At 41.4% G+C, this 26691-nt stretch overlaps 1 protein-coding gene across 12 annotated transcripts in view; it reads left to right on the forward strand.

Moving 5' to 3' along the window:
- The window catches only part of Dab1 (DAB adaptor protein 1), a 1075378-nt gene that overhangs the window by 715342 nt on the left and 333345 nt on the right, over nt 1-26691 (forward strand). Inside the window, exon 1 of one of the 12 annotated variants that reach the window (XM_060366057.1) lies at nt 16096-16115. The exons of the other annotated variants lie outside the window; for them this stretch is intronic. The gene's annotated coding sequence lies outside the window, so the exon portion shown is untranslated. Of the gene's footprint in view, nt 1-16095; nt 16116-26691 lie in introns of those variants that run through there. 12 annotated transcript variants of the gene reach the window in all.

The raw sequence follows: 26691 nt of genomic DNA on the forward strand, positions 1-26691 counted from the left end.
GCACGCAGCCACACTGCTCTTCCCGAGAAGAAGAGCTGCTTCCCCATGTGCAATGACAGACCTCTGTGCCTTTGTAGCAGTTTGTAAAAATGGCTTTGGTAGGGGGAGGGGCTTGACTTAATGCCATGTGTATTACATTTTTCTCTTTCTGTCCCAATAACCAGGTCGTGGTTTGTTGTGACCTAGGTGGCCTTCATTGTTCTCACAAGTTAGGAGGCAGTTTGATATTTATTTGCTCCAAATCCCACTGGAGAGAGGGAACAACTACCACCCCAAACACAATTTGCTACGGAGAGCAATGTCATTTGTTGTCTGCCCACATGGGACTTCGTAGGCTACAATTCATGTTGGAGATGAATACAAAAAGCTTTTCTTTTTTTCTGACTATTTTGCAAGATACATAAAGCCATATTCCTAGGGAAAGTTTATTAATCCATAACTTATAGAAAACTCCAGAGGAAGGAGATATGAGAGATGTTCTGTAGGTAAAGACATCAAGCATGTCACGGCTAGAATTGAATTCTGCATATATTGTTCAGCGAGCCGTCTTCTGAGAGTATAACAGGTACTAAGATCATGATGACTGCCACCTAAACAAGTCATTATTCCACTTTATATTTAAAAGGAAAGGATGGGAAAGACTGGGACATGCAATGGAAAGATGCAGAATAATCTCTGTGGGTGGGGTCCCAACCCTCTTCCTCCCCTAGGTTATACATTAGTTACATTCACAAAAAGCCATCATTTGGACTCTTGGCTTCTGTGCCTGCTGGGTCTCTAGGACTGGTCAGATGGAGGTGGGTGCATTTGGCAGGGATGGTGATCACGATGAGGGGGAGGGACACAGCTACTTCATTGTCCATTATAAGAAGTAAAGATTTGTATGAAATGATTCTATGCCTCATTACTTCATCTACTTATCTAGTATTTATTGAGTCCATATACACTCCTGTGCACAATGATCCGCTCTGTGGATATGACCATACAAAAAAAAAAAAAAAAAAAAAAAGACACAAGTTCTCTAGAAAGTGCAAAGAAATAACCTGGTGACTCAGTACAATGGAAACACCAAGGGGTAGATTTTGCTCGAATTTGGAAGGTTTTACATTGAAGTTAAGCATTTTGAGTGTGAGCTGTTTGTGTTGGGCAACAACTGATGATATGTGTGGCAGAAACTGTACTTACCCTTCTGAGTGCATGCAGTCTTCTACAGAAGACAGGATTTCCTGGGTCAGAGGGCTCTAATGACGGCAGTGGAATGCACCATTGTCTATGGAGAATGCTGAGCAATTTGGGACAAGTGGATCCTAGAGTATGTGTGTACAGTGAGAATGCAGGAGCCAAGGAAAATGAGGCTGAAAGGTCGTCAGAACCAATAGTGCTCCCTACGTCTTAGTTAGAGGTGTGATCTTTGCCTTTCTAGATTCTCCTCTTGCCCAGAGTGAAGGAGCAGACTGTGGAAAGATAAGTTCATTTGGATTTATAATGAAGCTGTGTGTATCAGGTGTGGTGTATATTAATTGTCTTAGAAATTTCTCCTGCTGTAAGAACTAGGAATTCAGGTGCCCTCAAGGATGGGCTTCCTTGAATGAAACAGATGAGAAGGACCACTGTCCAGCTCAGTCAGTGGCTACTATAGGGAATGTTGGACTGAGGCAGGATAAAATAGAGAGAGAGAGAGAGAGAGAGAGAGAGAGAGTGTGTGTGTGTGTGTGTCCTCTGAAGATCAGGCTCTAAATTAGTTAAACGAGCAAGCAGAAAATATGTTACAGTGTTTAGCTTATGCAGCACCCTCTGGTGAATCCTGGCTTCTTCTTCATAAGTAGTAGGTTGTGGCTATATATAAAACTACAAGCAGAAGTTTAATCAATGTACAAAGGGGACAAGTCAGACCGTTCCTTAGGAAATGACGAAATTTCTGCAAGAGAGTTAAAATTGGTGGAAATTGGCTCTTGTGTATTTTTTATTTCCTCCGTCACCTTGTTTGTCTTTTGTGATTAAACATTGCTGATACGTGGTAAAAGCTTGAGCAGAGCCCTTGTCCACAGTGATGCTGGCATGCTCTTTGCTGTTAGCCCGGCAGCACAGAAGTCTGCCTTTGCCCCTGCTGCAGCCACCGTAATTAAGCCCCTTATGTTCTGCTCTCAAGCCATATCCTTGCCATTGTGTCAAATGAGTAGTCTTAGGGCCTTAATGACAGTGTTGCCTGGCTTCCTCATTGAGGGTTGAGACTCCCCAGCCACTGAAATATGCACATTGCAATCCAGAGTCGAGAGTACCAGCAACTTAGTAGTTACTGTGGAATTGAGTGAATGTCATAAATATTTATTTATCTTTTTCATAGCTGGCATAAAAATGTTAGGATATAAAAAAGTTGTTCGGTATAAAAACAACAGGAAATTCATTGGCTATACATCTCCCGAATGCGTGTGTCTCTTCAGGTTTTCATTAGCGTCTAGCAATATACTTTGAGAAATTAGATTTGAAGCGAAGCTCTGGCAGAATATGAAAGAGCCCAGTGCTGTAATTAACCCATTTTAAGCAAGGATCCAGGCACACAGCAGCCTGCTGTTAACTGTGTAGTGGCTCAAGCCAAGCTGTATGTGTTCTTCTTTGACAACTTTTAAAGATAAACTCCAGGTTAAGTGAATTTGGAGAGTGCAGGGGAGCATGAAACTGGGGGGAAGGTCACTCAGACTATTTCTACCCAAAGGCATCCTGTGTTCCTCTTTTGAGCAATGGAGAGAAAGGTGCTGTGGAGCTATATATCAGCAGCACCACTCGGCTTTGCCAAGTTCTATTTCTCTCGTCTGTAAAAGGCAAAGTTCATATCTATAGCTCTGCTATTTTATGGGGGTTTTCTTAGGGGGCTGTATTTTAAGAGATTCATGTCCTTTTCTTTTAGACTTTTTTAGTATACTTGGTAAACTAACAGAAACCCATTTAATACAACAGATGCAACCCAATAGTGACCCAAAGCAAGAGAGCCAAGTATAACACACAGAATTACCAGTTAAACCCAATGAAAACATTGAAGGAGTTAGGTTGTGTTGTTTGCTATGGCACTGGGAAGAACACCCAAATCTGACTTTGTTCCGGATCATTACGATCATGGCATTCGTTATTACTTTAACTTCTCCTTGATACCCATCACCTCTCCCTCTTGTTCAAAGGGAGTGACATGTGATCTAACCCATGTCATATCCCAGATTTTAGGCAATAAACATTGATATGAGTACATGAAATAGAGTGTCTTAGATCAGTTCAATGTTTGGCTGATTGATTTGATTGATTGATTAATTGATTGGCTTATTGGTTGATTTGAGTTGATTCAGTGGGTCTGTGTGTTAAAATTCTTAGAGAAACAGAACTGATAGAATGAGTATATGTATATATATATATGAATAAACACACACCCACATACATATATGTGTGTGTATGTATATATATATGTATACACACACGTGTGTGTGTGTGTGTGTTTGTGTGTATGTGTTATAGGTTGTGATCTGTTCCAACAATGGCTTTATCCTAATGGAAAATCCAAAAATCCAGTAATTGTTTGGTCTGTGAGGCGGCATGTCTCCGCTGCTATGTGCTGACTATATGTTGAAATCCTGATGAAATAGGCTCTAAAACCAGTGAAGGAATGAGCATGCTAACCATTAAGTGTGAGGACAAGCAAGCAAAGACGAACATCTTCCTTTTCTAAGCCCTTCATTTAGGCTGCCACCACAATTTGTGGCCCAGACCAACTCAAATTATCCAATCAAGAAAAATCCCTCAGAGGTATACCTAGCAGTTTGTGTTTTAGAAAATTCCAAATTCAAAAATATTACTACCAACAACCAAGAATAACCATCACAGTCTGATTGATTTTATTGGTTGAACGATCTGATTGGTTTATTGATGGATTTGAATGATAAGTAGATTCAGGGGTCTTATGAGTCTCTCTGGTTCTGGGCCTTTTTGTTTTTGTTTTTTGTTTTGAGGGGTGGGGGAGACTTTCGATCTCATTATTTGATATCAGTTTATTTTTATTTATTTAATTTTGGAGGTTGATGATATGTTTAGAAATTTGTTATCTCTAGGTTTTCCTCTTTATTGGAACAAAGTTTTAAAAGTATTTCCTAATGATATTGGTCCCCTATTTCATTTATAACTTTATTACTTTCGTTCTTGCCTCTCTTTGGTTAGTTTGGCAAAAGCCTGATCTTTTCAAAGAATTCATCATTTATGGATTCTCTTCCCTGTTATTTAACTTTCCATTGCAATAATTTCTGCTCTGCTCTTTATTTCTTTTATTTTCATCTGCTAATTTGAGATTTAGATGGTTTGTTTTCTTGTGTTTCCAAGATCTTGAAATGCATCTTTAGAAGTCTTTTTTTGTTGTTATTTAGTTTTTATATGAACCCATAGCTATAAAGTTCCCTCTTAGAACTGCCTTTACATATCCTAAAAGTTTTTTTTTTAATTCTATTTTCAGTTTCATTGGATTCTAAAAAGCTTTTAATTTCCTGATTTCTTCCACATCATTCAAGAAGTATACTGTCCAGTCTTCATGTTTCTGTGAAGTTGTTGTAGTTTCTCTTGCCTCCTAGTTTTATTCCATTTTGATTTGATAAGATCTAGTAAATTATTTCAGTTGTACTTTGTTAGATCTTGGCATACAAGGCAGCTTGTGCTCTATTTTGGAAAAAAGCTCTATCCATGGGCTGCTGAGCAGAATGTATATTCATCAGCCGTTGGGTGGAATATTTTCTTCATGAAGGTTTAGTTCATTTGATGTAAGACACAGTTTAAATCTGAAGTTTCTTTGTTGCAGTTTGTTTGATAAGCCCTCTATTCACAAGAATTGGGTATTAAAATGCCCATTATTTAAACCTATCTGTTGCCTCAATGTCCAATAATGTTTACTTCCTGAGATTTGGTATGCCAACATTTGATGTCTATATAATTATAATCAATATAACATTCTTGATGGAGTATATACCCTTTATTAATATGGAGTGACTTTATTTTCTCTGGTTGAGTTTGAAGTGTTTTGATAGAAATAAGAACGGCCACTCTTCCGTGCTTCCAGCTTCCATTGTGTGGTATATAGACTCAATCTTCTGACATTTGTCAGTAGGCTGTGTCTCCTGCAGAAAGCCAATGGTTGGATCTTTTCCATTTAGTCAACTACTCTGTGTGTTTTACTTGGAAAGTTAAGATCCCCTAACATTTAGAGTTATCATTGAGAGATATTTGATAATTTCTATAAACATTTTATTGTTTTTCTGTTAGACTCACATATCATTTCTTTTTTCTTTTTTTTTTTTACCCACTTTATTTATCCTAGAGATTTGCTAGTTTACCAGGTTGGGCCTGCTCGATTCTTTCCTAGTTCTCATGGATTCATCTAGTCTTCCTGTGAGATATATTCTTTCCTGGGCTTGCATGTTATGCCATTTCCCTCCACTGTGTAGAATTTCTTTGGGTCTCTTCTGTTTTGCAAACTTGTTCTCATCAATTGTTTTTGCTTTTTGCTTGTCTTGGAAGGTCTTTATTTCTCCACCAACTAAAGAAAAATACTTGGTGGCTATGGGTAATGTTGTTTAGCTTGTATTTGCTTTAAGGCCTTGAACTCTGGGTATTCAGAGTTTCTTCTGGAAGATCTAATGTGATTCTTAGTCTGCCTTTGTAGGTAGTAAGTTGGCTTTTCTTTCCTCTTGCTGCTTGAATAATCTTTCTTTCTATTGTTTTAGCATTTTAATGATGAGGTGTCAAAGAGTGACTCTTCTCCAGTCATTTCTAGTTGGGGTTCTAAATGCCTCTTGCACTTGTATGCTTACTCCTTTCCCTAGACCTGAGAAAGTTTCTGCTACACATTCACTGAATAACTTTTCCTGTATCTGGTTTTAACCTCAGCTTCATTTTCCAAGCTGTGATATTTAGGCTCAGTCTCTTTCTTATATCTCAGAGTCCTTAGAAGGACTCTAAGAATGTCATCCTACGTTTTTTCCCCTTTATTGTTGTCTGAATGTAACACCCCTCAACTTTGTGCTCACTCTCCAGTACTCTTTGTTCTGCTTCATCTTGTGTGTTGATGATGTTTTCCATTTGGTTCTTGTGATTGATTGACTCTTTTATTTTCGACATTTCTGTTGGGTTATTTCCCAGAATTGCAATTCCTTGCTGAACTCCCCCCCCCCCCCACCTTGCCCCGTGCTATTGCACTTCTCATCTGTTTTGCTAACATCCTGGTCTACACTGCCGGCATTCTGATCTAGGTCCCGAATTGATTTCCTTCCTTCACTCATCTGCTTGTTTGAATCCACTTTGAAGTTGTTGGACATTTTGAAAGGTTAGATTTCAAATTCCTTTCCTGGCATTTTGCTTGCTTTCATTATCTTTGGCTTCAGTTATCAAGGCATCATGGACTTTTTAGGAGCATCACCTTGCCTTGTTTTTTCACATTCTTTGTTTTATGATTTCCGTACCTCTTGGGATGGATTTGCCTCTTAGTTTGCTTTTTCTTTTCTTTTCTTTTCTTTTCTTTTCTTTTCTTTTCTTTTCTTTTCTTTTCTTTTCTTTTCTTTTCTTTTCTTTTCTTTTCTTTTTTTATTTTTCTCCACTCTTGTGTATTTATTTATTTAATGTGGAGCCTCTCAGTGATCTTTCCTTAGGCCTATGATCCTAGCTGCTCTTTAGACCACAGGAGATTGCAGTGATGGCAGGAGTGGTTTGACATCAAACCCAGTGAAAATAAAGTGAGAAGAAATGGGTACTTCAGATTATTAAAGCTTGCTACAGCTGGGGCTCGTGCCTGTCATCCCAGGAATCAGAAGGCAGATATAAGAAGACCACTTCTACTTTGAGGCAGCCATGGGCTACCTAGGGAATTCCAGGCCAGCGTGGAACATAAGAAAAGGAGATACCTTGTCTGCAACCACGCCAACAAGGAAACAGACAAAAAGGCTAGCGAGGCGCAAATCTGACACTAAGAGGCCCAAACATGCAACAACAGGGAAAAAGGATGAGGTAAAGCGAGAGAGAGAGAGAGAGAGAGATGTAGATGGAGGGTAAGGAACATAGAAATAATAACAGTAGGCTCAGGTGTGAGCTCCCCTGCCTCCTGACTTGTCTGTTGAGGTAATTTGGGGGACAGGAGCATAGCTGCTGGTGTCTAGGAGGTTCAGAAGCTTAGACCAGAATGGTCGAATGCAGAGGTCCTCCAAAGCTCAAACAGGTTAGAGCAGTGTCTTATCAAGCGTCCCTGTCTGCCTTCACCCTGAGCTGAATTCCTGTGCAGGGGTCTGCCTCTGCTAAGAGTCTCCTCTTCCGGCATCTGAGGCCCTCTGTGATTATCCCCGTTCTGCTAGCTGTGTGTAGTCTTCCATATTTACTGAACAGCCAAGCTTTGCAGGAACAGATTTCTTTGTCTAAGGTTCTAAGGGGATCACACTTTCACTTGTATCTACCTTTGCAGCTGGGCATCCTTATCTTTCCAGGGTTCAGGGTGCCCCTCTAACAGCATCACACAGTCTCTGTCTGCGCATTATCTGTGTCCCCTGAGTTAGTGTCAAGCCAGTCCTCCTAGGGTTTCATGTGGTTTTCAGGGCTATCACTTTCTTAGTCAGTGGTGGAGGGGGAAGCTTTGAGGTTTGGAAACACGGCTGGGCTGCACAGCTTCTAGTCTTCCCACAGAGTGGTCTGTCTGCAGAGTGTTTCTCAGGACCTCTTGGCTCCTTGATAGACAGCATGTTATAGCTAGAGTTGGGCCCATCCCCCCACATAGACTTATTGCAGCTTGCAAGTCTGCCTTCCAAAATGTTTAGGTTACCAAAGTAAACCCATGTTTGCTTTTGTAAAACTTAAGCAGAGGGAAGGCGGGTTAGACAGGCATCGTGTTTGTGTTCTAAGGTCTGCTTCTTTGAACATTAAGCTCGACAGTGCACTTAAGTAATTAACTGTTGCTTGACACATAGGAAATATTAGAAAACGTAGACACTATGACGCTCTTTCTATGGTGTACATATTTTTACTCTGTGACAGTCAGCATGTCAGTATCCTGTTACCTTTTGTTTAAGACAAAATCACTCCCCTCATCTCCCTACAGAGCACTCTCTAGATGGCCTTTTGGCAGGCATAGAGTGTTTACTTATGTGCTTCTCTCAGAATTTAAGCTCCCTTTTGGAGATCTAAGTTGGGGCTCAATCTTCAGCATCTTCATACACTAACATTTGGTGGCAGCTCAGTTTTCTGCAACTGGCAGACAAGGAATGAGCTCTGAAATTCACCTAACTTTAGGTGAGGAGGGACCTGCTCTGTGCTGTCTGGTAGGACAGTCACAATCCACCTGTGGTTGCTGAGCATTGGAAATGAGGCTGAAATGACTGAGAAACTAGAGTTCTTCTTTACATGGATTTGTGTATTTTAAATTATCCAAGTGGCCATTGACTACCATTGTGGCCAGCACCAGGCTTTCACTGTTCAAGCTCAATGAGTAGAAAGGACACAAACAAAGACTTTGTTTTTAGGTCAGACACATGGCAGAACATTTAGCTTTCCTTTCCTGATCTTTTGATTCTGAGTATAGTCAGCAGGTCCTGTGTTCTAGTATTAAGATTCTTTCAATTTTGGTGGCAAGTTGGTAGATGACATGCCTGATAACATGGTCAATTAGAGGAACAGATAGAACCCTGGCTGTAGGGATACCCTTAAGCATGTTGATGCCAAGAATATAGACTCTGTTTTTCCCTCTGGGAAGGAAGTTCTTGACATGCACAGCCTACTGCAGATGTAGTTCAGCTGCAGGCATGGCCAGTGTGAACACTTTCTCCTCTCTGTTTTCACATCCAGTTTACCGTTTCCCGTGTTGATTTTGTGAGTAGATTGTATTCAGTTTGTGCAAAGATGGCTGCCAGCAAGCTAGGCTTTCATACCATTAGCTTAGCAACTCCAGAAAGACAGAGGGCTTTTTTCTCCCAATAGGCTGACAGAGAAGCAAAGAGTCAGATCTCAGTGATCATGTTTCCATTCCTGACCTAGTCCTATGGCCAGGATTGAGGAGGTAGAATCCATATGCACACTTACTGGCCATTCCATCTGGAGAATGATTGAGAATGAGGCCAGCCTCTAATTGCATGAACTAAAATTCAGAAAAAAGGATGATTCTCTAATACATATATTACATGAAAATATATAATATAATATATACGTATATATATATACATATGTATAATGATTACATATATCAATATATTTCAGAGTAGGATATGGATGCTTGGCTGAGAAGCAGGTGCACAATTGATGTGATATGCAATTGAAGCACATTGCATTGTGCTTTATCACATAGTTTTAATAATCTGAGCCACATCTTTGACGCATTCTTGCTTCCCTTACTTCTTTTCTAAAGAACACTAGCTTGTTGGACAGGGGAAGGGAGCAAAGAGAGGTGGGTAAGATTTTTCTGTCCTGTAAATTGCTGCCAATTCACATAGCATGCTTGTACTATGTAATGGCACCATTCCTTTATCCAGAGGAAGGCTTTTGAGATGTATCTTGCAATTTCCAAGATTGGGTTGTTTGGCTTCTGCTTGGTCCTGCACTTATGTTTTTGACAGCATACTCACAAGCTAATTCCTTCTCTCCAGGGAGCACCAGGGAGTTAGCAATGTTAGTACATTGAGGTATCTATTGTGATTACGTTTTTTTAATAAATAAGGCGAAAAGATATATTGCCTAAGCCTCTTCTCAGAAGTGTGTGAATCAAAGCTGATGGGATTTGCATTTCAGACTCCAGGTAATTTCAGATTCAGGTACAGAGTGGGCACTTCAGGCCTCAGCCAGTGTGTTGGGATTTATGGGTGTAATTAAACCATATCTATTAGTAATTACAAAAGCCGACACATGCCCTTAAACGTGACTGTAGCTTATCAGCACTTCATAAAATCCTGAATCTATTTGTTTAATAAGCAAAGCTTGTATGGAAAATAGTTTATTAATATTCTGATTTTCTGATTCAGCCTTTTTGAAACAAAGTGTGGCAACTAAAACAATTTTTTGTACTTCTCTTGCCCAGTCTTATGAAAGAGAGTGCCATCCCACAACACCATTTTTGCTCAGTTTCCTGATAAACTTTTCAGTATGAGTCTAATCAGCAAGTTAATATTTCCCAGCTGAAAGATCAGTCTGATCTCATAGAAATAAGCTTATTTAGGGGTCCTAAGCTCTACAAATTTGTGAAATTAAAGAGCATTTTACTTGTCTTTCTCAATACACACACACACACACATGCATGCATACATGTATATATAGCTACAGTGTGGTAAAGTGCTCATAAATAACCAACCTTTAATTTTTATTTTATTTATTTTTATAATTTTTATTTTTTAATATTAATCACAGGTTATTTACTTTGTATCCAAGCTGTAGCCCCCTCCCTCATTCTCTCCCAATCCCTCATCTCCTCCCTGCCCGATATCTTCAGGACTGGCTGCAGTGTCCTCCTCTGTGGCCTAGCAAGGCTGCTCCTCCCTTGGGGATGGGGGAGGGAGGTTAAAGAGCCAGCCATTGAGTTCATGTCAGAAATAGTCCCTGTTCCCCTTACTAGGAACCCACTTGGATACTGGGCTATCATGGGCTACATCTAAGCAGGGGTTCTAGGTTATATCCATGCATGGTCCTTGGTTGGAGAAAGGGGAACCCTCCTCCATTGCTGGTGGAAATGTAAACTTGTACAACCACTTTGGAACTCAATCTGGTGCTTTCTCAGACAATTGTGAATAGTGCTTCCTCAAGATCCAGCTATACCACTCTTAGGCATATATCCAAAAGATGCTCAAGTACACAACAATACACAACAAGGACATTTGCTCAACCATGTTCATAGCAGCTTTAGTTCATAGCAGCTTTATTCATAATAGCCAGAACCTGGAAACAACCCAGATGTCCATCAATGGAGGAATAGATACAGAAATTGTGCTACATTTACACAGTGGAATACTACTCAGCAATTAAAAACAAATCATGAAATTTTCAGGCAAATGGTGGGATCTAGAAAAGATCATCCTGAGTGAGGTATCTCAGGAGGAGAAAGGCACATACGGTATATACTCACATATAAGTGGGTACTAGACCTATAAGATAGGATAAACATACTAAAATCTGTACACCTAAAGAAGCTAAGCAAGAAGGAGGACCCAGGGTAAGATGATCAATCCTCACTTAGAAAGACAAATGGGATGGGCATTGGAAGTAGGAGAAAACAAGTAACAGGACAGGAGCCTACTGCAGAGGGCCTCTGAAAGACTCTACCCAGCAGTGTATCAAAACAGATGCTGAGACCCATAACCAAACCTTCACCAGAGTGCAGAGAATCATAGGAAAGAAGGGGGAGTTAGTATGACCTGGAGAGGACAGGAGCTCCACAAAGACCAAATAGATCAAGGCACAGGGGTCTTTTATGAGACTGTTTCTCCAACCAATAACCAACTTTTAACCTTGTATTACACAATGCACCGTATCATGGGTACGGCTCGGGTTCCAGTTTTGCATTCTTTTAACTAGACTCACAGATGAGCTGTCGATGTTTAAAGCCTAAATAACTGAGGACGGGCTCAGAACATCTCTGCGGTCCCCTCTGCTGAGTCACCTAGGCTGGGCTGAGTTTCCTGTGAGCAGGTAAAAGAAATGAAGCTGTCTTACACTGTGGGATGCTCTGCAATGGGACCCACATATAGCTTCTCCTCACAGGTCGGCTGGGTTTGCATTACCTTGAACTACCTAATTCACCTGTCTGGCCCCACACATTCTCCACCAGGAAAGACTGTTTCAGATGTACAGTCTCCGAGAACCCTGCCTACTGGAAAGCACCGTGACACCTTCACCAGACCTTGGCATTTTGTACTATACCCCTACTAGAGAAAACGATGTTGCATGATTTCATGGCCTCTCAGAAGCCTTCCCTCGGCCTCCTGACATGAGCCACGTTCGACTGTTAGTGTACATTACACGCAGCAGAGTGGACACCTTTACAGTGTGTTGTCTCTCCTATCAGGCGCTGAGCTCTTCGTGGACGGGTACCTTTCACATGTGTTTTCCCGTACCTGAAGAGTAATTTGAATTTACACTCAGTCAATATTTGACAACCACACGTGTAAGCTACATTTTAGGGATGTTACAGGGAAGGATCAAGCCAAGTCAAATACAAACACATCAGAAAGGGCTCTCTTACATAGTTGCAGTGAAATTGCTTAGGTACTTATGCCCTATAATGCAAATTCAATAGTTTTTCTGGGAGATTGCATTTTAATGTATATGAAACGCCAAGTTTTTTTTTTTTTTTTTTTTTTTTTTCAGTTGAGGCGAGAGGTAAATCATCTCATACACATAATGGAATCCTTTTATGCATTTCTGATTATTCAGCACCTTATGGTAGGACTGTGCTATGTTACTTTTCCAGCGTAGCAAGTTGTGGCCTTTCTAGTGGTCAGGTCAGTCTGGTGCATCTGAAAAAGCATAGGGAGCTTCGCCATGCTGCTGTGCTCACCCAGGTTTTAGTGCTTACAAATTGTTTTTGCACAAGCTAAGAAAGGGTCAGTCCACAAAGTAAGCCGCTGTGCACAGATCTCTCCAGAACAACAAGGACTACGCTGCTCTCTAGAAAATCAGGTATGCCAATGTCAGTGCCCAAGATTGAATAAATTCTACTTCATGGCCATACTGTGTATGAATTATATAGTCCAGTTGAGCATAGTTGTGATTATTTCTCTTTCCACAGTGATCCAAACAGCCCAGGCCTCCCCAGATAAGACAGGTCTTGCACTTGGGAAGTTTCCAGAGAATAATATGAGATGTTGCAATAACCAGAGACAATGTGAAACACATTCATTGGCTTGCTTAAATTAAAAAACAAAACCAAAAAGCTTAATTCTGGCATGAGGGATTCGACAATGTTGCTGCAAACAGTATTAAGTAGGGGTATGCTGTGTTATGGTGGTGAAAGTAACCCTGGCTTGTGCTCTTTGCTAGGGGGTTCATGAACAGAGCAGGTGAAATATGTGGTTATTGAGTACCAACCTTGTTGGGTGTGTTTCAACAGGAATGGAGTTAAGATGAAGCCTATTCTTTTTAAAGATTTGTTTTATTATTTGTGTTTATACGTGCATGTGTGTATGCACACACATGTGTGTAGTAATCTGCAGAGGTCAGAAGAGGATATCGGCTCCCTTGTGCCGGAGCTACAAGCAGTTGGAAGCCACCTAAGGTGGGTGCTTGGACCCAAGCTCTGGTCTTCTAAAAGAGCTGCAAGTGCTCCTGACTGCTGAACCATCTCTCCAGCCCAAGAGCCTGCTGGGTTTTTGTATTCTCTCTGCTTCTGGTCTTAAAAATAAACTTTAAAAATAACTCCCTCATTTCCGACGCACTGTCCATTTTTGCATTCACGTACGGACACTGGTGGCTCATTCTGGAGGGTGAAGCTCACTCAGATGAGTCCTTGGGGCTGTCAGACATGACTGCTATAGTCCCCAGGGCTCTCTTGTCTTCTCATATAGTGAAAACTCCCTATTATTTCAATTCAATAAATGATAGTCACAGGCAGCCATGAAGCTACCTCCATGATCTCTATGAAGGTAGAATAAGCTATTAACTGCCCTTTAGAGCAGCTGCCATTTATAATTTGGCTTTGGCTGTCGCTGTCTTTTGCTTGTTGGTTCTTCATTACAAGGCAGAAACCATAGAGCTATTTGAGTCCATTAAGTCTACAGTGGTTCTAGCTAACATGCCTTCTTTTTCTGCCTTGGATATGAATGAGCAGTGTCCATGAAATTCCAATAAATTCAGTTCATGTTACAAAGTTGACTGCTTATGTGACCTTGGACAAGTCAGTTTGTTCTTTCCTGCTTCCTTTTTCTTATCTGTCAAACATGAGGCTTTTTTTGCCTAAAACTTTCTAGGGTATACAAACAAGATGCTGGTTCTTAATGATAAATGAGCTAGACAGGGGAGCTGGTAGAAGCCGTTACTGTAGCTGCAACATGTAGAGTCCTAGAATTCTCCCACTTGTCCTGTCTTCTGAAGCAGATGCATATTATACAAGCAAATCCTCCTGTCAGTGTTCTAATATATTTTAAAAATGATGTAAGTCTAGAATCACAGGCTGTGAATTAAAATTAAAATTTAATTAGAGTGCATTTTGAGATTAGAAAGCTGTTTTACATCCATCATGTTATCCTTCTTATTTGATATTTATTAATATTGAGAGTGCCTGCTATATGCGTGGTGCTATGCACAGTGCTGAGAAAACAAAGAATTATGACAAGGCACAATCCTTGACCACAAATCTCTCATCAGATCCCCAAGGAGAAAAGTTTACACTGAACACCACTTGCTCTTCATTGAGTTTCCTTTGTCTCTGTGTACTGGGAATGAGGTTGGTCTGTAGCTAACCACCAACAGAAAAAGAAGAAAAAAAGTTTCTCAGCTCTGGCTCCTGCAAATACCTTTAATCACTTCAAGCTTCAACTAGAGACTGAATTGGAAGGAAACCCTGTGGAAAACCCATTTGTAAACAAAAGCCCAGCTAGGAGGCAGATTGCATTTCTCCCAATGAAGTCCTCAGTACCAGGAGAGCACACATTCAAATCCAATCCATCCCTTCAAGCCAGTGTTGAGAGAAAGGAAAGGCCACACAGAAAATGCAATGTAATTGGGCACCCTGGGAGGAATGGGACAAAACCAGGGCAGCACTGTGAAGCCTTAGTGTGGCCGCTCCTAAGCCACTACCATTCCTAAGCCACGGACACAGCCTTTCAGACCTGAGTGAGCACTTCTGGTGAGCACACACAATGACGCAGAGACCGGAAGACATTGCCCTGGTTTCAAAACATGGTGTGATTTTGCCTCCTATTTTAAGGTAAAAAAGGTAGAAGTTTTATAAATACTCAGATCAAAAGATAGGTATTAAATGAAGCATTTTTCAGATAATGTGGAATGACAAGAGACTCCCTCTCCTGAGTCATTTCAGTGGAGCTCGCAGACACAGGAAATATATTCCCAAATAAGCCCCCAGCAGACACGGTGACTTGAATCATTGACAAAACCACTTTGCTGCAGATTTCCATGATTCCTCCTTTCTGCACCAAAGCCTGCCGAGTTCCTCCTCAGGCCCATTGCCCTTCCTGCTCAGAATTTTCGTGGTCAGAATGAATGGCTCTCACTTCATCCTAGTGGCATTATCATTAGGGCCCACATTGTGGACCTAATGACTATTCATGACATGCTGGACTTTGTGTCCAAAGCTTGATGATCATGTCTCTTGCACTTTAGAATCCTCTCCCTGTCTAAAGGACTTGCTCAAAGAATGAACTCTATAGGATTAGCTGACTGAATGAACAAATGTGTGAAGGAAATGGGATTCATATATACTATCTCTGGTGAATTTGGACAGTGAATTTGGGAGATGTTTTGTATGCTAACTCTATGACCTAGGGAGAGCAGGGACAATGTCTACCTATATCACTGGTACACTTACTTTGTGAAGGTATGGACAGTGGAAGTCAAAATAGCAAAATTAAAGGCTGGTCTTTATGTTGGAGAAGAGTAGGCTGATGTGACCACGAAGTTTTTAACAGGAGACATGTAGAGCATTGTACTTCTGAGATAACAGAAATATTAATAGCAAAGGTATCCAGCCCTCTTTACAAAAAAAGAGGGTCTCAAAGTTTGTGTGGGAGGTCACCAATTTAAGTTGGTATACTTTACTGATAATCTACAGGAAATGCCTGGTTGCCCTCGTGGTAATTGATAGATGTCTTTGGTTCATGAAAAAGTTGACCATAGATCCCTGTCTCTGCCCACTGAGAGACAGTGGGAATCCAGCTATGTATGGATTGCATCTGCTACCATGCCAAACAGTGAATCCATGCACACGGCAAGAAGCCTTTTGCCTCTGTTTCTTTCTTTATAGGCTTCCACTGGGCCTTAGGGTGATGGAAAAGGACATGTTGGACAAACAGGAACTGACCGAACTAGAATGTATGCAGAGGAAGCACAGCAGAGGGTCTGGAAGATAGGAATGCCCTGTCTCTCAAAGAAAGAGACAAGAGACAGAAGCAAGCAGAGTGTTGGTATGTGTCTATTGTTGAAATGCGGAACGTGATCCCTGTCTTCACATACTACAAAACTGTCATGAGGATATTTGGAATGGGAATGACACTCCTTCTGAGCACTACTGAAAGTATGGAGGATAGAGGTGGCAGGTTTGGGCTCAACGAATTATCTGGGCACAAAAGCGGGCTTCCTTCCCAAAGTTTACAAGCTGAAAAATGTTTAGGGAAAGAGAGCTAGGGAGAATCCCCAAGTTGTATTAAGGATTGGGTAAAATGTTTTCTAGGGATCTTGAAAAACAAAAACAAAAACAAAAAAACATTTTCTTGATTCTTTGTGAGTTTCACACCTTGCACCCCATTCATCTCCTCATCCCTTCATATCCACCCTCTGCCCCTACAAATTCCTCCATAATAAAACACACACATCACCCCCACCCTCACCCCCACCAACAAAGCATAGAAAACATCTCATCACAGAAGCTGTACTATGTTTCAGTGTGTCCCACAGCTTTTCCCTCTGTCCACATTTTCACTTGCAAATGCTCATTACAATGAGCCATTAGTCTGGTTCAAGGTCTCTGTGACATCATCAATATTGGATCCTCACCAGGACTCCTCTTGGTTATCCTGTTGTTGTCATGGAGATCCTGCAGCTTTGGAGCCACAGGACTGGCCCTTTCACACATTTCAAACTTTTACAGATGATGTAGATTTTAGGGTGGGCTAATTTGGAGCCCTGGACCTGGGCCTGGGTGGTAGCTGATCTGGCCAGCCCACTGGCCCTTATTCACACTGCTAAGGTGATTTCTTCAGCACTGTTCTGTCTAGGCCACCCCATGCCACCATCAGCAGGAGGCAGGGTCAGTTCTCTCGCTCTCATGTCCTCAGGGATGGCTTACTCGCACTCATGCCTCCAGAGCCAGCTCCATTGTGCTGCTCAGTGTAGCCCCATTCTCCCAGGTGCTGCAGCCTGTAAGGGGCTGGGATAGCTCTCTTGGTCTCATACCCTTGAGGCTGGCTCACCTGTGCCTTTGTCACCAGGGCCAGCTCCACTGTGTTGCCCAGGCAAGGCACAGGGCCTACTCTTTCCAGTGCTACAGCCACTGAGGGACAGGACCCGAAGGCCAGCTCTCCCAGCCACTGCAGGTGGCGAGGGGGGAGGAGAAGGGCATCAACCCTGCACCCATGCCACCTCATGCCAGACAAGTGGCAGGTCCAGTTCTCTCACACTCTTGGCCTTAGGGCCAGCTCTACTGTCCTGCCCAAACTAGGTGCAGGCCTAACTTTTCTGAGTCTAGGGCTCTTTCTAACTCTAGCATTTCACAATTTATTATGAATAAATAAATGGGTCCTTTTAGACTCCAAGGAGAAGGGTAATACGCTAATATGAAATAAGAACTGTTTCTCGTGATCCTGAAAACATGTTTAATTTCATCATCTCAAATAACCCTTATAAAAGAAGCATCCATAGGGCATTGCCGTTATATACTTAATAAACCACTGATTTAGTCTGATCATTGCCTTGCACAGCATTGCTAGAGGAGCATAGTCCTTGACTTGGTGACCAGTGCTACATTCAGGCTATATGTTAGCATGTGAGAAAATCCTGAAGAGTCAGGTTCCACTCTTTCCCCCATCTTACAGATGTGGAAACAGGCATAGAGGGATTAAGTTGACATGATAATGGTCATATAATTACAGCATGTGGAACTTGGTGCTTGAACCAGATAGTATGATTTTCAGCCCCACAGTCAGAGCCTTGGGTATTGCATTTCTATAATTTTCACCCCTCATCAATGAAACTTACCTTTGCAACAGATGTAGACCATGGCAGAAATCTGTAACCAGTCAAATTGCTGATTTGTGGGGCCCAGTCGCAACTGATATACCTCAAGCTCCAATACCTAAGGCTCAGGAATCATTGAGGAAGATGAGAGAGGAAGCATTGTAGCCGTCAGAGGAGCAGGGCGTTTGCTGTGAGATTGTGTCTCCTTGAAATGTTAGATGCTACACCCATGAAGACTCAACAACATGCCTAAATATGACCTGAACAAGGCTAACACCAATAGACACGCTAAAATGGAAAGGCAGAAAGCTCAGAGGGCCAAACTCTAGACAGGGAACTGCTGGCAATTAAGGACTGCCCAAAGTGGGAGAAATTGTTTTCCCCAGGGAAAGAGTATACCGATTGGCTATTCAATATCAAGTGGTTATCCCTAAAAACAAAAACATATGCATAAAAGAAAGAATGAGAAGGTTGTATTTATGTGTTTATATGTATTTCTTTAGTTGTTGATATATCATTCTTTAATTGTTAAGGAAATACATGTATATAATTGTTGATTGTGTGTGTGTGTGTGTGTGTGTATCAACAATGAAGGAAATAGAGGCCATGGTTTGAAAAGGGAGCAAGGGAGTGTACATGGAAGAGTTCAGAGGGCTAAAAGGGAAGGGGGTAATGATGTAATTATATCATATTCTCTAGTTATCTGCTTGTCTGGTGCTCAGCAGTCTCAGATGCCTGGTGGGTTCTGTGGTGGAGCTAGTGGCCATCACATATGCTGGCCATTTCCGTCATTGTAGAGTGTTCACTAGAGCAGTTCTGTTACTGAAGGATTGAATCAGACAGATATGGGTCCAGTCCTGGTAACTCTGTAGTTGTGAGACTTCTTTTCTGGTCCCAATGTCTCTATCCGCAAAAAATGCAAATCATTCTGAAGGCTGAATGGGATGTCATTCAACTCTTGACTCCAAGGCATCCATTCTTTCTTATTCCCCTCGATAGCTCAGAGCTAGTTAGTAAGAGTTGCAAATCTTTGTTGCTGTGTAAATTTTCTCTGTGAGTACAACTGATAATATAGAACTTAACACATATATTAGTAATCATTTGCTCACTTCTGGGCAGAAGAACAATCCCCAAAGAGCCTCCACCCAACATTTAAACAAGCAGATATTTACTAAGAGACTTACTGAGAGAGATGACTGAGAGTGATTGCATTCATCTAGCATGTTTACAGTCTAAATTACCAAGTTACATTTCTAGGATAAACAGACCCAGAGAGGTTTTCTCCAATCAAGTAAGTTTCATGAACTCTGGGCGTGCAATGCACAGGTTAAATGTTCTGAAGGAGTCCTGGTGGAAAAGGATGCTTACCATTTCTAACTTGGTGTGTTGAGCTTTTGTGAACCGAGACCTCCTCCTGCTCTTACAGATCACCCATTAAAACAGTGTTCACAGAAACCATTGTACAGCACACCACCCAGAAAGCATAGTCAGACGGCTATTTTCCAGAGGCATCTGCAGAGAATACTCACTGAAAAGCATTTTTCTTCTGTACTAACCCCTATTTCTCACATAACAAAAGGGACATGGCACATCCAGTACAGTCACTTTTGTAGTTTCTTAAGGAAAGGCTAAATCTGCAGCTAGTTCAGGACCTGAATGTAACCTGTTTTGTCAAAGTTTAAGGTTCAGTAAACAGCGATTGAACGATCTTGTGTGTTGCAGACAGGCACAAAGGCAGCTTTTGTGCTTGGAGACTTGGGGCTAATGGAAGTGAGTTTTCATTGGAAGGCGGTTTTCCAGGCTCTCTGCCTCCAGCTGTTTGTCTGTTGGGTCTGACGTTGTTCTGATGGAAGATGGGGAGAAGTGTTTCCATCCACTTTAGGAAAAAGAGTGCTTTGATTAAAGCACAGTCTCCATTAAGCCTGACAGTCTTGCAGGGACTGCAGTGACAGTCTCAGCTTTGCTTCTTCACTTTATGGCAAATGATAAAGATTGACAGGTACACTCATTCACAGAAAGCTATCCAGAACTTATAGTCAAAGGTGATGACCCAAACAGGTAAGGTTAGTGGGAAGACCCTCTCACCAAAGTGTGACATTCTAGATACACATGCCTAGCAGTTTGTATGTTACTGGCCCCACTTCCTGTCAGTCAATCATCAAGCTCAGGAGTCGTCAGATGTTTATTTGAAAGGACTAGATATTATATATTCTTGGTCGTATCATCTCGACTCTAACTCAGCTTTGTTTTTATGGTTCAGAACATAGGCACAGACACCATGGAAATTTGTATTCCAGAAAAACTTTCTTATAGAAACAAACATGGAGCTAGATCCTCAAGTGGGTCAATTTGTTAACCTATTTTTTTCCCTTAAAAGTCTTAACTTATTTTTATGTGTATAAGTATTTTGTTTGCATGCATAACTTATGCACCACTTGTGTACCTTGTGGCTATCAGAGGCCAGAAGAGGGCATTGAATCCCCATGGAGTTACACATGTTTGTGAACCACTTATGGATTCTGGAATTAACCTATGTCCCCTGAAGGAGCAACCAGTGCCCTTAACCACTGAGCCATCTCTCTAACCTCTCTAATCTACTTCTTTGATCACAATTCTTATCCCTGTCTCTGGGCAGTTCCCGAAATGCTTATGTAAATCAGACACCAATGCCACAAAAGAACTTTGGGAAAAACCAGACATTCTTTTCATGAATCTGTACTGATAATGACATTGCAGTACCAGGTCATTTTTGCTAATAAACAATACCCAAGCATTGTTCCAAAGGTTCCTCCACTGTCCCAGGAACCCTGAGAGTTAGGGATTTGTACCCCAGAAAGGCAAAATGTACACTTGTTAGTTAGATTAGAACCAAACAGGAAAAATGGCCAGATACTGACGAGGTCTTTGATCCTGAGTGTGGAGTCCAGGCCCTCTGGCAGCAGGGTCCATGCTCTCCTAACATGATGCTGTTCCTCAGGGGAACATCTGTAAAAGCAAATCTTTGTAGCTTAGCAGACATCATGATTAGTGGCTTTGCAGCCATTGCTCCATTTTCATCTCCATTTGCCCATTTCCCACCTGCAGTTTTGTGGGAACTTCAGTGATGTTCTGGAGAGTCCCAAATGTGCTGGTCCCTTTCATTAATCAGAGAGGGAAAGAGCTCTAAAGCAAATTGGGATTACATTTTTGCCATTCCCTCATCTGCACAATTTTAATTCATTTGTTAAGTTCTGCAAAAAATTATGTTCTCAGTTTTGGCAAACTTCTCCTTAAGACTCATTTCTTTTATTCCAGCTCTTTTTATTTTTCTGAAATTTAGTTGATTGGTTTACATTTTTTTTTGCTTTAGGATGAGCTCTTAGCCAAGAGCATCCTCTCACTCAGCAAGCAGCTCATTGCTCAATCGCTCAAACAGGTTTTGAAATCAGGGAAAGTGAGAAAGAGAAGATCTCTCGCAGATACACATGGACGTTCTGTTGGTATAATGTTCTTGTGGAATGTGTGCAACTTACCCTTGTTCATTCAAATGCTGCTTTCTCTACCCCACTGTCTGGTTTCAATCTGGACATTGCATTGTGATGTTTATTCTAAGTGTCTCCTGTCTCAAGTTTGTGTAAACATGCCACCATTTGTTCTTTAGATTGTCAATAAAACAACCAGCCAATGATGTGCAATGGAGAGAATAGGGTGGGACATCCTGGTCCAGAGGTGAGGAGAAGGAAGCGAGTCAGGAGTTGGGAGAGCAGAGATTGGCAGGAGGGACTTGTAACCAGACTAGAAGGAGAGATGAACCAGACCTAAGATATGACTAAAAGCAAGTATAATGTGGAAAATCTGAATGGGAGGAAACTATGCGGGTTCGGAGGTTTAGGATGGAGTAACTATTGTCCAGCATTGTGCTCTAGGTTAATTAAGTAAACACTAGTCTCTGTGTGGTGATTTGGGTATACAGCTGGTTTAGGAATAATCGCTGATTAACTAAAAGATAAATCAATAATGAATATTAATAATCCACAACAATGTTTCTTACATTCTTTGTTAAGTGACTAGAGATCTTGGTATTTTATGTCTGTTGTGTGAAAATAAAATGTACCTGAAAGAGTCTGTTCTGGTCTATCAGAAGACATGAAAAAAAAAAAATCAGCAGACCTGATTTTAGACAAACTATGAGAGCAAAGAAACGGTAAATGAGGATCAACATTACTCTTGATATAATCACTCTATTTTACTTTCTAACAATGCAACCTACTAAGATGGCTCAGTGGACAAGGCACTTGTTGTCAAGCTTAGTTCCATTTCCGGGACATACATGGGAGAGGGAAAGAACTGACTCCCAAAAGTTGACTTCCACAAACAAGTGGGCTATGGCACATCTATACATGCACGTGCGCGCACACACACACACACACACACACACACACACATATACACACATGCACGCACGTTTATTTATACCTATTTCTTTGTTCTAAATGTATAGAATTCACAGATTTATAAATGTTCCAGAAACAAGTTATATAAATGTGCCTTTATCTGACACCATTAAGATAGATCTCTGGGCTCATATCTTATTTCACAATCTTCTTTGTTTCCTAGAACATATTTTTTTGTTCATAGTAGGTGCTTAGTAAATGTTATTTATTAAACCATACACTGTGATCTTAGATGTTCTAGCTTAAATGTGTATGCAGACATTTATTAATTTATACTTTAATATTTGTTTAGTAAACTGAAAAAAAAATGAACTTCTCCTTAGTGACCAGATCACAAGGACTCCAGAGGCTACAGCCTGTCCCCATTGTGTCTTTCGTTTATTTTCTGTGTGATGGACTGTTAAGTACAGTTTGGAGTTACTGGCCTACCATTAGGACTACTGGACTGTCACATGCTTGTGACAATGTAGACTACAAAGAAACAGATGGCTCTGTGTCATCTCTCTCAAAAGTATTTTGTAGCCCTCTGGCCTGTAAGACTAAATTTCTTGTGTGAGCCGGCGTCAAATACAGTACAGTGTTCTTAGTACCCTTCTTGTGAATGAGAGTGAACATTCCTGGGCCACAATCACCAATTCAGGTTTGTGTCTGATGGAGTGAGCTTTGCCTGTAGGCAGCAGGGAGCTTGGTTCCATTCTTAGCTCTGCCCCTGGTTGGCTATGGCTAAGATAAATTCAGTTTTATTTTGTTTGTTTCTATACAGCTGAAAAAAAAAAAGGGGGAGAGGGAGCGGTGACCACTGAGAACAAGTCAAAAGGGCTTAAATCATCATGGAACACAAGTGTGGGCCCAGAGATTAAAAACATCTCCAGTGGACAAATGACTTTTGTGACCCATGAAGCAGACAGGTATTAAGGAAAGGACAGTGGCTGCAGGTGAATAAGGGCACCTAGGAATTACAGATTTTCTCCAGAACATTAGCTGGGCCATTGTGAGCATGGTTAGCATTGGTGAGCCAGAAGTTGAGAGAATAGAAAAAAAAAATGAAATAAATGTAGGAAGATAATGGAAGATTGAAACATGAAATAAAGCCTTGCATGCTGGCTTTTCTTCCATTTTCTTTCTCCTTGCCATCTTCTCCAAGACTTAAAATCACTTAGCAAGGAGAGGGGAAGTAATGCTGGATCAGATTATTGACCAGAAAAAAAAAGGTTGTGTTCCAGTGCTTCGGTTATTTATGGCAGTCGATAAGTTCAGGCAAATGTTTGCAGGTTTTTGGGTTCTGCTTCTCTGAGTAACCTTCTTGTCGGGAGAATGATAATGGTTATTTGGGTATCTGAACGGAACTACTGGAATTGAAATTACACTTCTGCAAAATCTTCTCAGAGGTACCATCAGATCTGCGCGTTAGAGCATCCCTTTGAGGGCAGGTGCTAATATCTCCATTACTAGGAGAAATTGAGGTCCAAGTTAAAGGATTTGCCTAAGGCCGCATGGCTAATGAGTTAACAGGAAACCTCGACTCCCATTGGGTCTACTGAATCAAGCTCCATTTTTATTATATTATATTATATTTTATTTTATTCTTTTTAACCATCATGGGCTTCTAGAAGAATATCGTAGTCTACTTCAGAGGACTGCGCAGGAACCAAACCTTCATTGTTGGTAATAAGATGATCACAGGAGTTATTAAGGGCATTTTAAAAAAAGTTTGCTGCATGCTAATACTTTATGGTTTAGTAGTATTGGTGAGGAAACCAATAACGCTATTTGGGGACAGGTGGACATGTGTTTGTACTCAGTCTTTCAATTCAAGGCTTGTGGCTTTGAGGGACTTGCTTACTATGTTAATGTTAGCTTGCTAGTTACTGAGGAAAAATAAACTAATATTATCTCAAGGACTTGGAAGTTTTCTGGTGTATATTTTTAGTAATTATTTTATTGTTGTTATCAGGCTCTTCTATGTGGAGGCATTTAAGTATACAAATGGTCTGCATGAAAGATAGCATAGGGCTCTTTTCCTGCCGGATCGTTTTTAGTTGGAAAACAGTCTAGTGATAGTTGTTTTTAGAGGCTAATTTTAAGAAAAAAACTTTTATTATTCTATGAAGTTGCTTTTTCATTACTTTCCTCCATCTGTCCATCATCTATTTATTTGGTTGAGTAGACGCTAGAAGGATGATGAGAGCTCTTGCAGTGAGTTTCGGAAGGCCATTCCCAACTGAGAGGAAAATCATCCTTGACGCATGTGAATCACTGCAGTGCATTTCCTTAGTTGTACTCAGATGGGTGCAAAGTGGGTCTGCAGCTGTTACCTCCAGTGAAGCTTGGATGGGGTTGAGTAGCGGAATGGAGACGTGGTGGTATGCAGGGCCAGATCCTGAAGTGCCTTGGGTGCCATATTGGAACATGCTGCTTTTTTTTTTCTTCAAACTAATGGGGAGCCAGTGGAACTCTGTAAGCAGGAGAATTAATTGATCAAATTTGCTTTTTTGGAATCAGTCTAGAGTAGCGGGTGTGAAGGGCAGATGGAAATTGACAAGGAATAAGTCAGGAATGTGAGTTTAGGGGAGTAGCAGAGAAATAATTAGGACCAGAGCCAAGATAGTGACAACAGGAATGGCAGGGTTGTGTGGGATTGGGGGAGTGTGGAACAGGATTCCAGTTATGCTTTCATTTAAACTAGCAGGAGAGTTGAGGCATGAACTTTTGGATCTGCCATGGTTTAAAAGGAATGTCTTAATTTTTTTTTTCTAAAATACTAATGTGAGCTAGTTTTCTAGGCCTTGAGCAGGGCAAGAGAAGAGGGGCTGGATTTGTGTGAACATGAGAGATTCGGCATCATGAAAAAGGGAAGTGTGTAACAATGGGTAAATAGGAGATCAAAGAAAAGAAGTGGAAAGAGGAGGAGCCATGGGGATGGGATGGGAAGCTGAGTACCCTTAGGCTCAGAGAAGAGGAAAAGGGTGGTGGTGTGTTTATGTGGGTGCTTTCCACAACAGACTGACTCCCATAGGCACCACAGCCCAATCAAGGTTGAACTTGAGTAACAGAAGGTTAAGGGGCACATGAGAGAAGAGGGAACACAGTGCTTAGGTATAGCTCCCAAGCCGTCCATAGAGGCTGGAGAGAGAAGGGTGGGTTCAGTGTAGCCTGGAGACTTTGAGATGATCACATCAGGATGGGATGGAGCAGCCCACACAAGAACAAGAAGCATAAATAGCCTAAGATGCCAAGGGCCAGTGCAGCTTTGGGGAAGGAAGAGACAACTGTAATTTCAGCACCAGGCAAAGCTGTCTAAGATGATGGAATGTTGTGAGTGCATAGGGACTGCGTAGCTATGGAAGAATCATATAAGAACAGGGATCCTGTTTAACAAGCATTGGCTGGATGCCTGAGATGAAAAGAAATCTTTGTTGAAAGATGTATGTTCTTATGTTTATTTATGTAGAAGGGGAAATAATCACATTTAGAGTGCACATGTCCCATGTGGAGAAATATGTAAGAGAAGATGTATACAGGGAGAGAGGCCTTACCTTGGGAGAGGGTGTGCATAGAGATCAAGTCCATCTTTGCAAATTTAAGCCAGAATTATTGAACGTTGTGGAAGCAGACTGGACAGATAGACCAGGGGTTAAGTCAAAGGCATCCAGCATCAAACACATGTCGGTGTGTGTGTGTGTGTGTGTGTGTGTGTGTGTGTTGGGGGTGGATACTGAATTTCTTTGTCCTGTTACATAGTGTTTGTATCCTCCTGTCAGCCCGAGCTTCTGACTCTGTTACTCATGTTTAAGTCTCCAGGGTTCCAACAGTACTTGTTAAGTATCTGATAAGGAAATGAATAAATGGGTGAACACCAGCTGTACCTTCAGTGTCGCGTTTCTATGTGCTAAACACCTCACATCTACTACTTCTGTGACCCTAAAGCCAACTGCGTGTGCTGGCAGCAACTCCCTCTGCCCCTCCTGGTATGCTGCAGAAACAGACCATGGATAACTCACCCAGACTTCGAAGCTACCAAGTAACCCTGATCTTTGGGAAGCTGTGCTCTCGACGGCTGCGTGGTTAGGCTTCCTCGCTGGGCGGCATCTCTCTCAAGACGGGGTTAAGGGAACATTTAAATACTTCCCAAGAGAGGCCATCAGTTAGCCATTGGTTTTGTTGCAAGCAGAAAGATACCTGTGATGAAAGAAAGCACGTTGGGTGCTTTCCAGGGCGCCTTGCCACTCGGGGACATCTTTAATGGGAAGTGCTACCATATGGCTACCAAATTGCTTTTCGGACCGACCGAGTAAACTTTTGAGCTCTTTCCCTTTCCAGTTCTCTGTCTTGCAGACTATGGGTCCGCCTTTTCCAAGGTATCTGCTCTTCTCCC

Source organism: Meriones unguiculatus, chromosome 12, assembly GCF_030254825.1.
Source record: "Meriones unguiculatus strain TT.TT164.6M chromosome 12, Bangor_MerUng_6.1, whole genome shotgun sequence".
In the NCBI taxonomy this organism is placed as follows: domain Eukaryota; kingdom Metazoa; phylum Chordata; class Mammalia; order Rodentia; family Muridae; genus Meriones; species Meriones unguiculatus.